Source organism: Arachis ipaensis, chromosome B10 (genome assembly GCF_000816755.2).
Source record: "Arachis ipaensis cultivar K30076 chromosome B10, Araip1.1, whole genome shotgun sequence".
Classification (NCBI taxonomy): Eukaryota; Viridiplantae; Streptophyta; class Magnoliopsida; order Fabales; family Fabaceae; genus Arachis; species Arachis ipaensis.
The window spans coordinates 37,494,864-37,502,190 of NC_029794.2; the positions used below are offsets into that span (position 1 = coordinate 37,494,864).

Here is a 7,327-nt window from a genome sequence, read left to right on the forward strand (position 1 = left end):
ATATATATATATATAATATTTCAATTGTGAAACTGGCTAAAGAAAGGAATAAATATTGCATCAGAGCACTCTTTCTTAAAAGTGTGACCCCAAGAAATGGTGGAAGGTGAGGATCCCCTTCCTTGTTCCTCTTGGTATTATAAAATCGCCCTCAGCAAGATGGTGGGAGGTTATGATCCCCTCCTTTGTTCCTCCTAGGCATATGAGAACGTACCTCCTGAGTAGACGCAAGGGTTATGGTTTCGCCCCACTTGCTTCAGGTTATGATAAACTATGTATAAAGATGCAAACATATGATGTATAAAGTAATTTTACAGCCATAATGAATGATTATGAGATGTTAATAAATGAATTTGAAATGATTATCTGAGATACGAGTTTTCCTGGGTAAAATATCGTGGCTTGCCACCACTTGTTCCAGGTTGAGACTCGATACTCTGTTGACCTTACGTCGTAAGGGTGACCGGACACGTATAAATTCCCAGGAATGGTAACCCCCATTGAGTAAAGTTATATATATGAATGTATGAATTATGAATAAAAAGAGAAAAAGCTATGCATAGACTCATGGGAACGCGACGGGGAACAATCCAGGGTTTAGCAGCCGGACTTGTCGAGTTGGCTTGATAACCGACAGATGAGCCTCATCAGCTATAGGGTAGGCATGCATCATGTGCATATTGTTTGAATTGTTTTATTATGCATTAACTGGGAATGCCTAACTGCTTATAACATGCTAGTTGTTATACTTGCTATTTGTACTATTTGTATTCTACCTGTGTCTGCCTTTGTTTGCTTGTTTGTCTTTGTAATTTCATTGGAGATGGAAGAACGGAGGAAAGGTGGAAAGATTTAGGATTCTAGTTCAATTTTAGTTAGATTTAAGGAATTAATTTAGTTTAGAAAGCCTTAGAGAATCACCCTGATTCATGGATTCTGTTTTAGTTATTTAAGGTTTATAAACTGAGTGTCGGCGTTCTAGGATTGCCTCTGGCATTCCCAGGACCTTATATCTTGTGTGCGTGGCACCTTTACCATGCTGAGAACCTCTGGTTCTCATCCCATACTATGTTGTTGTTTTTCAGATGCAGGTCGAGAGGCACCTCGGTAGGCATCTGGAGCTTCTGCAGCGAAGTAGTTTCTTTTGGGGATTCTTTTGATCTTTTAATATATGTATATATAAATCTCCTCTTATATACTTGTTTATTTTGCTCTTCCTAGAGGATTATGGAGAACTAGGGTTTTATCTTGTATCTTGGATTTTGGGGATATATATATATGTATGTAAATATTCTCCGGCTAGCCTTGGCTTCGCAGGCTGAGTTAGGAGCTTGATATTTTGTACTCTTGATCCTCTACTCTTGTCTTCTGTATATATGTGTTAATGAACTTTAGTTTTCTTCTCACGCAAGCAATCCTTATTTCTGAGTGTTGCGCTTTTTATTTTGCGATTTTGTTTTATCTGTCCTTTAAGGCTCTTAGTATACTATCTCTTTATTATTATTATTATTATTATTATTATTATTATTTTAGAGGTCGTAATATCACACCGCCTCTGATTTACGGCTTAAGCATAAAGCTCTGTGCGGTAGGGTGTTACACTAAGAGGGTTGGATCGGATCCAATAGACTCTTATTGATATTCATAGTTAAAAAAGTTCTTTCAATTAATATAGTTGCTACGCAAAAATTAAAGCTAATTTGAAAAGAAGATAAATAATATTCTTTTGAGTTGATTTTTAAAAAAGAACACTAATTTCATTTAAATCTGAGAATTGATCATTCTAACGAATATCTAATATAAAATTTTTAAATTGACGATTAAGTACTAAAAGTTGAGTAAAAAATTATTGTGGGGTCAAATTTAATAATCTAATGGGGACAAATAAATATTATTATCATATACTACTCAAAAAAATTCTAAATCGTAGTGGGGCGCTTGCCCCCACAACACTGCACTTGGATCCGTCCCTGGTGTTACATATTGTACTTACTTGACTGTCTTGAAATGTGTCCATAATCAGACTTTATTGACATGGAAAAATGTCTGGAAACTTCCTCCCAGTTTTGCTGTAAGTACATTAGTTTGCTATTTAGAATGTTATTTATAATTCGATTATATACATATTAATCTCTACCGAAATAAAAATAAATATCTAGGATATCATATTGGATGGAAATAATTTGGATGAGCTACTAGTTCCCATGGTCGAATAGTTCATGCAGCCAACTAAGGATCTTCAGTTTGTAAGTGTTATTGACTCTTCATAAATATGCCATGTCATCAAATATTTTCAAATAAAAAAAATTTAACGGAACAAAGACATTAATACTTGATGCATTATATCTCCTGCTTGATGCAGATATACATCCCAATGAGATACATTGAGCATCAGTACCTCATGGTTACAGCATACATGATAGCGTAATTTGGCAACTGGATTCTTATTTAGAAGATGACGATATTCAGCGTCATAGAAACAAGATGACAACAGTGGTTAGTGACATTGTAATTAATACCCTCAATCAGGGACGGATCCAAGTGCAGTGTTATGGGGGCAAGCGCCCCCACTACGATTTAGAATTTTTTTGAGTAGTATATGATAATAATATTTATTTGTCCCCATTAGATTATTAAATTTGACCCCACAATAATTTTTTACTCAACTTTTGGTACTTAATCGTCAATTTAAAAATTTTATATTAGATATTCGTTAGAATGATCAATTCTCAGATTTAAACGAAATTAGTGTTCTTTTTTAAAAATTAACTCAAAAGAATATTATTTATCTTCTTTTCATACCCTGGGTCGAGCTATCCGACCTGGGATGATTAACGACAAAGCGACCGACCTCTTCAGGTCAAGCGGACCGACTTCTTCTTAAAGAACTCGGCCAAATCGACAGGAAAGCCCATAAAGGGCCCAAGTAGAGGAACACGACCCAAATCCAAAGGCCGTCCAAGCCTATAGAGATAAGGGCGGTTCCCTTGAAGATAAGCTGACCTCAACTCAAAGATAAAGATAAGATAAGATAACTAACTTATCTTATCTAGAAAGGTCACTCTACAACTACTATAAATACACTGGAGCACCCAGGTATAACTCATACTCTGATTCTACATAAAACCTGTTTAATACCCATGCTAACTTAAGCATCGGAGTCTCTTGCAGGTACCCCCCACCCTCCGGTGACGAAGGATCAGCAGTACAACCAGTCCAACAAGTCAGACACGACAGCTCCGGTCATCTCCTACCAGCCGGACACGTCGGTACCGATCCATACAGAGGATCTCAACCGAGATCGACCTCCAGTTTCAGGTAACCCTCGGAACATTGGCGCCGTTGCCGGGGACCTGGAAGTCATCCCAACACCATGGCGGACGACCATGACAACGATCACGATTCAGATCTAGAAAATAGAACGCCGCACAAAAACGCGGACACCCCACTAAAAGACACCCCGAAATCCAACGGAGATAAAAATCCAGCAAACCCGGGAGTAATAGAGCACTACAAGATCGCTTGAAGCAATATGAAAAAGAAACCCAACAACAACGAGAAATCGAGAAGGATCTACAAAGAGAGATACGGCGACGTCGAGAATTGGAAGAAAAATTACAGCAATTAGAAGCTGATCTCAAATCAAAGGCCCCTCGGATCACTCATGAGGAAAGCTCACGTAAAGAACAGGATCCATTCACCAGGGAGATCATGAAAACCAAAATCCCAAAGGACTTCAAACTCCCAGATATGATTTTATATGACGGTACCACAGATTCCAACTACCATCTCAGCAATTTCAGAAGCAGAATGTACCTTATCGACGCCTCAGACGCCGTTCGCTGCAAAGCTTTCCCAACAACTCTCACGAAGACAGCAATCCGATGGTTCGACAACTTACCTCCAAAGTCTATCTCAAACTTCGACGACCTGGCCAAAAAGTTCCTGGCCAGATTCTCCATCCAGAAAGATAAAGCCAAGCACGCCCCCAGTCTACTGCGGATCAAACAAGGAGATCGGGAGAGCCTCCGCAACTACATGGAAAGATTCAACAAAACATGCATGGACATACAAAGCTTACCAATAGAGGCCGCCATCATGGGACTCATCAATGGCCTACGAGAGGGACCATTTAGCCAATCTATATCAAAGAAGTACCCTACCTCATTAGACGAAGTACAGGAGCGAGCAGAAAAATACATCAACATGGAAGAAAACGCTCGGTTGGGAGAAACCTCAAAATCTGGGAACCCCTACCGAGATAAAGACAAGGAATCCAAAAAGAAAGAAGATCGACAGGGGGAGAAAATAAAAAAATACCATAATTACACTCCTCTCAGGGCATCCCTGGTCGACGTGTACAAAGAAGTCTGCCATACAGAGAAAATCCCCCGGCGCGACCACTCAAAGGCAAAAGGGGAGGGGGAAACTGGAAGGAATATTGTGAATACCATCGAGTTCGAGGGCACTCCACCAACGAGTGCTTCGACTTAAAGAATATCATAGAAAAATTGGTGAGAGAAGGAAGATTAGATCGATTTCTGGCTACCCGAGATGATGACCAAAGAAAAAGACGAAGGGACGAGGATGACGGACGAACTGAACGATCACCTCGGACACCAGAAAGACACGTCCACATGATACACGGCGGATTTGCAGGAGGAGGGATCTCCAAATCATCTCGAAAAAGATATCTCAAAGAAGTATATTAGGTCGAGGGAAAGGAAGAAGCATCCGACATCCCTGCGATAACATTCACTAAAGAGGACGCATCTGGCATCATCTCGGGACACGATGATCCCACGGTCATTACTGTCATACTGGCAAACGCCAATCTGCATCGCACATTAGTGGACCAAGGGAGTTCTGCCGACATCTTATTCAAAACAGCCTTCGACAAACTCGGCTTAGACGAAAAGGAGCTTAGAGCATACCCGAACAGTCTGTTCGGATTAGGAGATACCCCAGTACAACCACTGGGATACATATCGCTACACACAACCTTCGAAAAAGGGAGCCAATCTCGGACTCTCAAGATAGGCTACATCGTGGTCGACGTAAGTTCAGCCTACAATGCTCTAATAGGTCGGACAACACTTAATCAACTCGGCGCAATAGTCTCAACTCCACATCTATGCATGAAATTCCCAACCACAGAGGGGATAGCCACGATAAAAGCAGATCAAAAGATGGCACGCCGCTGTTATAACGAAAGTCTAAACCTTAGAGGCAGGGGAGAAGAGTTTCATACAATCGAACTGGGCAAAGTCCAGCGACGAGAAGAACTCCGTCCGCAACCAGAAGGCGAGATAAAGAAGATTCAAATCGGAGACACCTCGGACAAAACGACCAATATTGGCACGATCCTCAGAGGAGACTCAAAAGAATTACTGATACAATTCTTACGAGATAATGTCGATCTCTTCGCATGAAAAGCCGCGGACATGCCAGGCATAGACCCTAAGCTAATATGCCATAAGTTGGCGGTCTACCCAGGATCTCGGCTGGTGCAGCAGAGACGAAGGAAACTCGAGCCAGAACGATCCAAAGCTGTGGAAGAACAAGTACAAGCACTACTGGAGGCAGGATTTATAAGAGAAGTCAAGTACCCACTATGGCTAGCCAACGTCGTCTTGGTGAAAAAATCAAACGGGAAGTGGCGAATGTGCACCAATTACACCGATCTCAACAAAGCCTGCCCAAAAGATCCATACCCACTCCCAAACATCGACGCTCTAGTAGATGCTTCCTCCGGATACAGATACCTCTCATTTATGGACGCATACTCGAGATACAACCAAATCCCCATGTATCCATCAGATCAGGAAAAGACCTCGTTCTTAACACCAAAGGCAAACTACTGCTACATCGTGATGCCTTTCTGTCTCAAGAACGCAGGAGCTACTTATCAAAGGATAATGAATAAATTCTTCTCAGATCACATCGGAAAAATAATGGAAGTTTATGTGGATGACATGTTGATAAAGACACAAAGCGAAGACACATTATTATCCGACCTGGCTCGAGTATTCGACACCATAAGGAAGCACGACATGTGACTCAATCCCGCAAAATGCACCTTCGCAGTAGAAGCAGGCAAATTCTTAGGTTTTATGCTCACACAAAGGGGAATTGAAGCAAATCCAGACAAATGTCAAGCCATACTCAACATGAAGAGCCCAACCTGTGTCAAAGAAGTACAACAACTCAACGGGAGATTGGCCGCCCTATCCCGATTCTTAGCAGGATCTGCGATAAAATCCCTCCCCTTCTATGCTACGTTAAGAAAGGGAAAACAGTTCGAATGGACAACAGAATGTGAGCAAGCCTTCCAAGACTTCAAGGAGTTCTTAGGACGGCCACCTATCCTATCCCGACCACGAGAAGAAGAACCGCTCATATTGTATCTCGCAGTAGGGAACCGGGCAATAGCCTCGCCACTAGTCAGAGAAGACGAAAATGGGCAACAACCTATCTACTTCATTAGCAAGGCACTACAGGGATCCGAGCTGAACTACTAGAAAATAGAAAAATTTGCCTATACTCTTATCCTAACATCTCGACGACTCCGCCCGTACTTCCAGGCTCACACCATTAAGGTTCGAACTAACCAGCCCATAAAAGGAATATTGCAGAAAACAGATCTAGCAGGCAGAATTCTACAATGGGCAGTCGAGTTGTCAGAGTTCGATCTCCAATATGAAGCTCGGACGGCAATCAAATCACAATATCTGGCCGACTTTATCGCAGAATTCACAGATGCCCTAGAAACCCCCACAGAATGGAACCTTTACGTGGATGGTTCTTCAAATAAAACTGGAAGTGGCGCAGGTGTGATAATAGAAAGCAACCAAGGAACCCAAGTTGAGCTCTCCCTCAAGTTCGGGTTCCCGGCCTCAAACAACCAGACGGAATATGAAGCATTATTAGCTGGTTTGAAGCTGGCTAAAGAGGTCGGAGCTCAAAAACTCAACATTTACAGCGATTCACAAGTGGTTACATCACAAATAACAGGGAGCTACCAAGCCAAAGATCCCACCATGAAAAAGTATTTGAATAAAACCAAAGAACAGCTCGGACAAATCGGGGAGTATAAGATCTGCCACATACCCCGCGAACAAAATGCCCGAGCTGATGCACTCTCAAAACTAGCCAACACCAAACCAGGGGGTAACAATAGAAGCCTCATCCAGGAAATGTTGCAGAACCCGTCAATCTTGGAAGAGGAAAAAGTCCTGACTATAACAAATCAGGACCAAGGATGGATGACCCCTATAACCAACTACCTCAAAACAGGAACGCTCCCCACAGAAGAAAAGGAGGCAAA

The 7,327-nt window shown here is 41.7% G+C and overlaps 2 long non-coding RNA genes across 2 annotated transcripts in view; both read left to right on the forward strand.

Annotated features, from left to right (window-relative positions):
* Positions 1-7,327, forward strand: part of LOC110267844 — a 16,082-nt gene that overhangs the window by 2,808 nt on the left and 5,947 nt on the right. The window lies entirely within an intron of this gene.
* Positions 1,978-2,542, forward strand: LOC110267843. The gene is made up of 3 exons (XR_002355782.1): positions 1,978-2,071; positions 2,160-2,246; positions 2,363-2,542. It is a non-coding gene; the product is annotated as an uncharacterized LOC110267843 (long non-coding RNA).